This window comes from Triticum urartu, chromosome 6 (genome assembly GCF_003073215.2).
Source record: "Triticum urartu cultivar G1812 chromosome 6, Tu2.1, whole genome shotgun sequence".
Classification (NCBI taxonomy): domain Eukaryota; kingdom Viridiplantae; phylum Streptophyta; class Magnoliopsida; order Poales; family Poaceae; genus Triticum; species Triticum urartu.
The window spans coordinates 538,920,362-538,929,661 of record NC_053027.1 but is presented as its reverse complement, the minus strand read 5'-3'; the positions used below and the strand labels follow the sequence as shown (position 1 = coordinate 538,929,661).

At 46.8% G+C, this 9,300-nt stretch overlaps 1 long non-coding RNA gene across 2 annotated transcripts; it reads right to left on the bottom strand.

Annotated features, from left to right (window-relative positions):
• Window positions 1-1,113: 1,113 nt before the first annotated feature.
• On the bottom strand, window positions 1,114-2,872 carry LOC125512765. Of its 2 annotated transcripts, XR_007285537.1 has the most exons (5): window positions 2,648-2,871; window positions 2,325-2,441; window positions 1,915-2,221; window positions 1,450-1,736; window positions 1,114-1,359 (listed from the first exon to the last, which is right to left on the bottom strand). It is a non-coding gene; the product is annotated as an uncharacterized LOC125512765 (long non-coding RNA). The 2 variants fall into 2 exon arrangements; XR_007285536.1 differs by having other exon boundaries at window positions 1,450-2,221; window positions 2,648-2,872.
• Between the last annotated feature and the right edge of the window lie 6,428 nt (window positions 2,873-9,300).

The window sequence follows — 9,300 nt, the reverse complement described above, 5'->3', positions numbered from 1 at the left end:
GCAGGACGTAGGGTTTTACCTCCATCAAGAGGACCCGAACCTGGGTAAAACATCGTGTCCCCTGCCTCCTGTTACCATCCGCCTTAGACGCACAGTTCGGGACCCCCTACCCGAGATCCACCGGTTTTGACACCGACACTTACTATTCATTTCATTGAGCCATTCTTTTTGAGCTTTAAGTACTTGTTCTACTTGAGTGGTAACCATAGAAGCATGTTTGCTAACAAGTTTAAGTTCACCTCTAATATTAGTCATATAATCATCCAAGTATTTAATCATATCAGCATCTTGTTTTAATTGTCTACCAAAATAAGCATTGAAGTCTTCTTGCTTAAACATAAAATTATCGAACTCATCCAAGCACTGACTAGCAATTTTAGTAGGAGGGATTTCAGCTTTATCATATCTATAGAGAGAATTTACTTTTACTACCTGTGTCGGGTTATCGACACTACAACAGGAAAGAGCTTTTGTAACACGGTGTTATGTTACTACAGGCCCAAAACAGTGTTACTAGCCAAGTAGTAACACATTTTGAAATGTGTTCCATTAGACCGTGTTACTAAGAGGTGTCCGTGTCACATATAGTGGGTGTTACAATAGATTAAAAATTGTGTTACATTTATGTTATAGTAACATGCATATCATGTGTTACCAAACGTGCGGTAACACATTTTTGCAACTATAGTAACACCCTATTAACATATTTTTGTAGATATAGAACATTGTGGTAACATGTTTTTGTAACTGTAGTAACACAACTTGTAACACAATATCAAAATATCATAACACTATAATCTATAGTTGTCAATCACCTAGTAACATATCTATAGCTATAGTAACACCATCAGTAACACTACTATATTAGTATGGTGACATAATTAATGTATTTCTTTTTTAATTATTAACCACAAAATTAGGTACCCATTTATTTAATATAGATTTATTTAATATAAAATCAATGCAATTGCTCAAATAGGTAATTATTATTATTATTTATTATGTTGCTTGGCACCATAAAAAGATAGAGAAATTGAAGGATAACACATACACAAATTAAAAATATTAATATATTTATTATATAGAAGAGTGTAGGATACATATGCATTACAATAAACAAATACCAATATTATTGGTGCAACAGAATATCATCCATATCAATTTGACTATAGAGAACACGACTATGTAGAATATTACACCATAGCAGATGCATCAATTCGACCAAAGAAAAAGATCTTGGGAATCATATTACATTTTTCAATCTATCAATGTAAACTACAGGTATTGCTAAGTAAATCTTCTTTGCTGCTTGATCCAGCCAAAGAATTCAGCTGCAACTCAATTATCCTTCTTTTGAATCTGTAAAAGAAAATTAAACCTTACAGTTATGTGATTAAATGTATAAAAATATAAATTCGAAGTATGAAAGAAAAAAATACTTTAACTTACAAAAGCTCAAGGCCATGCACTTAAGTATCCTGAAGCAAAAGCATCACCAATTCTCCGCAATCAGAAACTCCCCTTGCTAACTCCTCATTATCCAGAATAGGTTCATCCATGGCAAAGTTATAAAGAATATAAACATTCTATATGAATTATCAATGAGCGCGTCCATATGACTACATAAACATATACCTGGAAACCAGTAGCCAGCATTACAATGCCTTTAAGCAACATGGAACTGTTATTCATAAACCCTTGAGGCATCGACACTAACCGAGCTCCCCGCAAACATTCTGTAAGAGTAGAATGATAAATAACTCGACATAGAAATAGATGTACAGCCACACGCTACAAACTATAAGCATGCAGTATAAACAAATATTCAACAGATTTGGAATTTAATGTATAACCTATTTTGCACATAATGTAAGGACAGGTACTTGGTAAAAGGTCATGGTATCTTACATTTACCTAAATAACAAAGTAACCAGGATGGGTACTTGGTAAGCGGTGATGCTATCACCCATTGGATTACTAAAAAGCACGGACACGGGGATGGAAGGACGGGGATACGCATACGGGGATACGGGATACGACATTTTCCAAAAACAGCCATTCGGGGATACGGTGAGTATATATAAAATAAAATAAAAATATGACATATAATATAGAATTAAGACAGAAAATTAAAGAAAAAAAGTTGAGAATAGAGAATACTGCCCCATTTGGTGGCTCTTTTATCAAGTGCTTGATTGATCCTCGTCATTGCAAGTTGCATCTTGTATAACACATCAAACAGCAAAGAAGATTAGAAAAATAGAAGAAATAACCAGAAGACAATATGAACACATCAAAAGAGTAAAGACTTTTGTTTTGCTCACCCAATTTGCAATGCCATTTGGCTCCCAATTGCAGCACCAGAACCCGGACGCCCTTCACTCTCACCCACGGATGATTGGCTACCGGCTGTGCCACTCGCAGATGCCATGGTTTGGTACCTATCAGGCCAACAACAAGCAATCAATTCCTATCAAGAACAGCAGCAACCAGCAACCAGCAGCACAAGCAAAGAGCAGAAAGCAGCAAGCATCAGATCCAATAACTTAGTGCAAGCAAACAGCAGTAGAGCACCAAGCAGCAAGCATCTGAAGATTAAAAGTGGAAGAGGTTGAAGAAGAATGAGGAGAGGATGCAGCTGGGTTACCTGCGGCTGCGAGGAGAGGTTGCTGCTGCTGCTGCTGGTGCTAGAGGGGACGGTCGCCGGTCGAATCCAGGCGCGCCGGCGGCGGTGGCGGCGAGTCCAGGCGGTGGGGGCGAGTCCAGGAGGTGGCGGCGCCATCTGTGCGACCTGGGAGGCAGGGAGGGAGAGCCTCTTCATTATGTCGTGACCCTGCAAGATGGGCCAGGCCGTATCCCTAACGTGTCCCCGCGTATCCCAGCGTATCCCAGTGTATCCCAATTGTTTTTTCTTTTTTTTAATTCGAATTTCGGGGATACTCCAAAATTCGCGTATCCGGGCGTATCCTGCCGTATCCCCGTATCCCGGCGTATCAGGACGGCAGTTCGGCGATTCCTGGCGTGTCCGTGCTTTTTAGTTGGATTATATCGAACTAGCAGATGAGATTGAGATACGAGAAATATAAGAATTAATGTGGAAATGGACAGACAAGCATCTGCTGTATTTTCAAAGTGATAATTGGGATATACTACACCAATGATCTTACATCTACTGTTGTACGGCCTGCAGAACCCTTACCAGGAAAAGCACTATGTAATACACCTAAATTCCTTGTCAGTAAAGTAGATATGCATATTGTTGTACGGCCTGCAGAACCCTTACCAGAAAAAGCACTATGTATTACGCCTAAATTCCCTGTCAGTAAAGTAGATATCCATAGTGCTCTACACAATCTCTGTTATGTGATCTGGGACACCATCTTCTCCAACATTACCTCTGCATTAATCCATGGAATGACATGAGCACATAAGTATATTGAGTAGAAGAGTAAACTCATCAAAGGAACTCAAAGTAATGATACAAACTTTCTACAAGATACTTATGTTCCTGAAAGGTATGCACCGGGCTAGCCTGAATCTGTGATACTTGCCTACTTGAAAGATATGTGCTGGCTACGCTGAATCTGTGATACTTACTTTCCTGAAATATATGTGCTAGGCTAGACCGAATCTGTACCAGATTATTATCACTAGACGATCTAGAAATACACATATATACAACATTGATTGCGCTAAATCAATTGCATGCCCAATTAATTTAATTCTGAAATTGCTAATTGACTGGGAACAACAAGCAGACAAGCAACAATTATTCGTGGGTATTGGGTAGAAAGCAGCAACAGCGCAAGTATTCAGTCAAGTGAGCAGCCTGACACAAGATCTGTGAGCCAGCCACAACAGATTCCACAAAAGCATGCACCCACTGTTTGATGTTCCAGGAGATGTCACAGTATTCAGTCAGCTATCTTCAGGTAATGACAATGTCCACCGCAGGCCTTTCGGGCTTTTGACATTATTCAATCGGTCCTGCTTAACATGGATAAGTACTAGTGTTACTAACAGAACAATAAGTTGAGAAATGCATCGCTAGCTCATGCATGTGAATCCTAATTCTAAGTTGTGTCACTGGAAAGTCTGGCCAGGTGAGGTGCATGCCTGCCTGTACATACACTGATCATGAATGGCATGCAGAACCTAGAAACAGATTTCCACTAGGCGTCGAGATAGCAACGACAGTGTATCTTACGCCTTACGCCCTAAATTAGCTGCCATCGTAGTTAGCTGCCAATATTCAAATCATGTGTTCCTGGTTAGATAATCAGGCGCCTGTTTACAGAACAGGGCGTCTTATAAGTACAGGGCACCTAAAACCAGATGAACAGAATCTAATTCATCAGTATAAGCACTTGTTTACGAAACATGGCATCTTTAAAATTTATAGAATAATTCCACTTGATCCAGTGCATACAATATTATTGTGATGCGGTCCACTAAGGGTGTGTTTGGTTGGGGAACCAAGTGAAATGTAATGGCATGGTTCCATTCTATTAGAATGGGTCCATTCCGTTCGTGACATTTCAGTGTTTGGTTGATGAGATGGAATGGAATGATGACACTGTAACTTTACATGTTCAATAAAAAATCATATGGCATTTCAACTATATTTGTACCATAAATAGTTTATAAATCCATCGTATAACAGGCTGGCCCATAACTCAAAAAAACATATATTTCAATCCGTATATTCTCAGACATTTACAGTGATTGAATATGAACAAAACACTGCATTTTCTCGAACAAGAACTTGCTCCTGCTAGCGAACCGAAGATTGCATCCAGGCCAGGTCGCCGTCGCCCCCAGCTAGCAAGGTCGCTGCTGCCCTCTCCGTCGCCCCCATAGCCGCTAGTCAGGTCGTTGCAGCCCTCCGTCGCGCCATAGCCCCTGGTCAGGTCGTTGCAGCACCCTCCGCCGCCCCTCTCATAGGTCTGGTCGCTGCTGCCCCTGCCATAGGTCAGGTCGTTGCCGCATGCAGAGCCCGCGAGATCCAGCGGCGCCGCTTTTCTCCTTCCGTCAGATCTGTGGTGCGCCGCCAGCAGGGATTGAGGATAGTGACGACCTCTACCACCGGTCTGAGGGGGAGACGAGAGTGAAGAACCGGCGAGAGGGAGGGAGGAGGAGCGATGGCTGCAAGGGAGAGGATCGGGATGGCGCGTCGGAAGGGAGACGGAGCGACGACAGCCGGAAAAGATGGATGGGAGGCCGAGGCTGTCGGGAGGGAGGAGGGAATGAGAGGCCGTTCTGCGTGGTTCCTTCAAATCGGAGGTATGAGTGCGTTCCGTATATAGGTGGAATATTCCGTTTTTGAGGAAGAGTGGGTTCCGGTACTTAGGGCATCTCTAGCTGTTGGCCCTCCAGGGGCGTCTAAAAGCGCTGCCTGTGGATGAGCCGATGTAAAAAATGGCCCTGAGGGCAAAAGGGTCCCCAGCTGTTGGCCCCCAGGGCCGCCCTCAGGCGCGTATTTAAAAAAAAGGACCGTTCGGCGAAGTTATGATAAAAACTAGTTAAATTTCGGCCAAACATGACAAATTTCGGTGAAATTCGCGCATTTTCATTACATTAACCTAATCTAAAAAAGAAAAGGGCTGAAGTCGTCGCCGCCATCGTCGTCGTCGGCCTTCTCCTCCTTGACGCGGGCGCCCCTGCTGGACCCCTGCCCGGCGTCACCATGGCGGACTGGCGGCGGCGCGTCGTCGTCGTCGTCGTTGTCGCATAAGACGACGACCCCGTCTTCAACGCGGCCGTGTCGGCGCTCCTCGAAGCGGCGCAGGGCGGCGCGCTGGCGTTCCTTCTCCTTCTCCCGGCGCGCCTTCTCCATCGCAATGGAGTCCTGGCGCGCCCATTCTAGGGCCGCGTCGTCGTCGTCGAACTCCGCCTCCACCGGCGCTAGCCCCGGCTCCGTCTTCACCGGTGCCAGCCCCGGCTCCATCTTCGGCTTGATGAAGCGCGGAGGAGCCGACGAGGAGGGGCGCGCTGGCCGCCCTCGTTGATGACGATGCCGACGCTGCAAGTGCGCCGACCGATTGGCGTCTCCGTCACGGGTTCGACCTTGACACCGAGAAGCGCCGGAGAACCGGAGGAGTGGGAAGATGAGCGAGAGGAGGAAGACGAGGAGGAGGCAAACCTCCTTGGCGCCCATGCGCGTCGGTGTTGCGACGGGGCGGCCCTTGTCATAGGATAGGTCAACGGCGGGTTGTTGCTGCCGTCGAGGTGCGTCAGCACGCCCTCCAGCGTGCGGCCCGGGACGCCCCACCACAGGTGGCGCCCCACTCTGTTCTTCACGCCGTCGACCACCGGTGCGTCGTTGGTGGAGGCCAGGCGCTGCTGCTGGCGGCGCTGGAAGTACGCCGCCCAAGCCGCGTGATTGCCGGCGGCGTACTGGGGGAGGGAGCGCTCGTCGTCGGTCAGGGAGGCGTGCGCGACCTCGACCTCCTCGGCGAAGTACGTGGACTTCGCCACGGCGTCGGGTAACGGGGGAACGGGCACTCCCCCGTTGCTGAGCCGCCACCCCGTCGGTCCGGCGCGCATGTCCGGCGACGCCGGGATGTTCGCCTGGAACAGGAGCCAGGACTCCTATTCGCGGAGCGAACGGCGGCCGAAGCCGTTCGCTGCCGCCTCGTCTCCGGGGAAGCGCTCTGCCATGGCGACGGGCTCGGCGGTGGTAGAGAGGGAGAGAGGGGCTGCCGGTGGCGCTCGGGAGAGGAAGACGGAGACGGGGAGAGAGGAGCTGGGCGGCGGCGAGGGACGAGTCTGGTGTGGGCACTGGCGAGAACCGCCGGCTTTTATAGCCGCTCCGCGCCCGTGTGTACGCGTGCGAGGGAGGGGAAGCGTCAGCGCGCCGTACCGAGACGCGCCGCCCGTGAGGAATTAATGGCAGCCTTGCTATTGATTCCCCGTGGGAACCGAGGCAGTTGGGGGGGAGACGAGCCGCCGTGTCTCTGACGCGGCTAGCCCGCGGCTTTTTCGCCTGCTGCTGGAAGAGAGGATGCTGGAGACAGAGGTCGCCAGTCCAGTCCAGGAGGCGGAGGTGGTGTCGAGTCCAGCGGCAGTGACGACATTGAGCCCAGGCGGCGGCGGCGGCGGAGATCTAGGAAGAGGCAGCGCGTTCGCTGCTGCTGGAAGCACCTCCGTTTTCTATATGGGCCGAGGCTATTTATGGGCCGAGCCGTATCCCTAGCCTATCACGCACGTATGCCAGCCGTGTCCTCGTTTCACCTAAAAAAACATGCATTTCTCCAAAAAAAAACATGTCGTGTCCTTGTGTTTTTTGTTTTTTTTTTAATTCAAAAAACATGGGATACTATAGGACACGCCTGTGACGACGTATCATGGTGTGTCGCTGTATCCCACCTATCAGGACGGCGAGATGGCAATTTTTGCCGTATCAATGCTTTCGTGACACGCAACATCAAAAACTGCAGCGGACAACAAAAAAAGGGTGCATTTCCTACAAAAAGAAATATATGGGTGCAGCGTAATGGTGTGGCCTACCACAATGGAGGAGGAGGACGTGGAGTTGCCGGTGGTGGTGTTGTGTACCAGTCTGAGAGGGTGACGGGGTGGTCATCGTCGGGTAGTAGTAGAAGAACTTGCCATTGATGTTCTCCTTCATGCGCAAGATACGGTCGAGGACGAGGTCATTAGAGGCGGCGTTGGGTGAATGGAAGGTGGAGGAAGAGGAGGTGCGGCAAGGAAGCCCTCTCCCATATATAGGTACTCTCTGGCGTTGTGGCCATGACTAGGAGAGTCAGTGGTTGATGGAGGCTAGCCTACTAGCAATGACGATGATCACGACACCACAGTGGCACCACAACGCATGATCATGGTGCGAATCCTAGCAGGAACCCAATGGACCGAAACTACGCCTCCACGTGCACGCCGACATCAGCAAGGTTTTCCTCCCCGACGACACAAGGCGACGCGGTGAAGGAGAATGTGAAGTGGGGATAGGCCAATTGGATTATGGATTGGACTTTATTTCATTTTTATTTAGTTTATATTGCTAACAAATATATTTAGTTAGAACTTATGCTTTTGGAAATGCCCTCAAGATTATCTTAAATAAAAATGTCACCAAGATCGAGGTTGTTTGTATGGTCAATAGGAATCTTTTCTATCATTTCAATCAAATTTAGTATGCAAATTATACAATACAATTACAAAATTAGCGGTATACACACACACACACACACACACACACACACACATATATATATAGCTTTGAATTACTTGTAAATACTAAGAACGTGTATGTACTCATGAATAGTGTACAACATGCAAGTGTGAGCACCCCTCCCATCGTGTGATCTAATCAAGCTAGTCATGACCAAAACTAGTTACCTTATTAGTCCATACTAATTGTTTACATTTCTATGAGTAAGGGTACCTATCTATGCGAGAGATTCATCAATTATGAAAGATAGGTTTCTCATAATTGAAGAATCATCTGATCGTAACGCATCCCCCCATAAATAGCTATGAAACTACCAAGCATTGCCTCTATATAAGAGAACGCACGGAGGCTCCGTCAAAGCGGGGACATTCTAGAGAATCTATGCTCGTACTCTAGCTCAAAGTAGATCCACGCAACATTATTTATAACCCTCGTCAAATGGTAGGACCAGGGGCTACTGACGGTGTCACGGGAAACCGGGTGCCCCGAGCACACTATAATTGTGTACCCTAGCATGCATTGGATCAAACCATAAGTTTACTTGTAATGTGGTATGGTAATGTGGATTTACTATAGGTGTGAGATTATGATCTACTAATTGATATAAAAAAATATTAAGGTTGAAGACGACTAGCCAGAACCATATGCGCCCTTGGTATGCTATCCCGGCAGCCAAATGGAGCATGCTTCTCTGCCCCGGGACAGTTAGCGGCACCTAGAACATCGGTGAAGGTTGTACTAACAATAGATGATTGTGAACATTGGTAGCGATGGTCGGAGTAGACCCTGACGAAACTATTATAGATGGTCTCGTCATTGTTGTGTCGACATATATAGCTCTCACCGGGATGGACACATATCATGAAATTCCCAAGAAACCACACCAACTTCCAACAAAAGGAACCAATTTTGTTGTGCGTGAAGAACTGCTTAGTGGCATAGGATCGAATAATGAACATCTAAAGAAACCTTCAAAACCCTTGGAACGACAGATGCGAAAGGTTTTCACATCGGTCTAGTCTCCTCCTTTGCTTGCACCTCCATGACGATAGAGAAAAAGGGAGACGAGGCCAGCTACACCCATAGTTTAAGAAATCGACCATACCAGT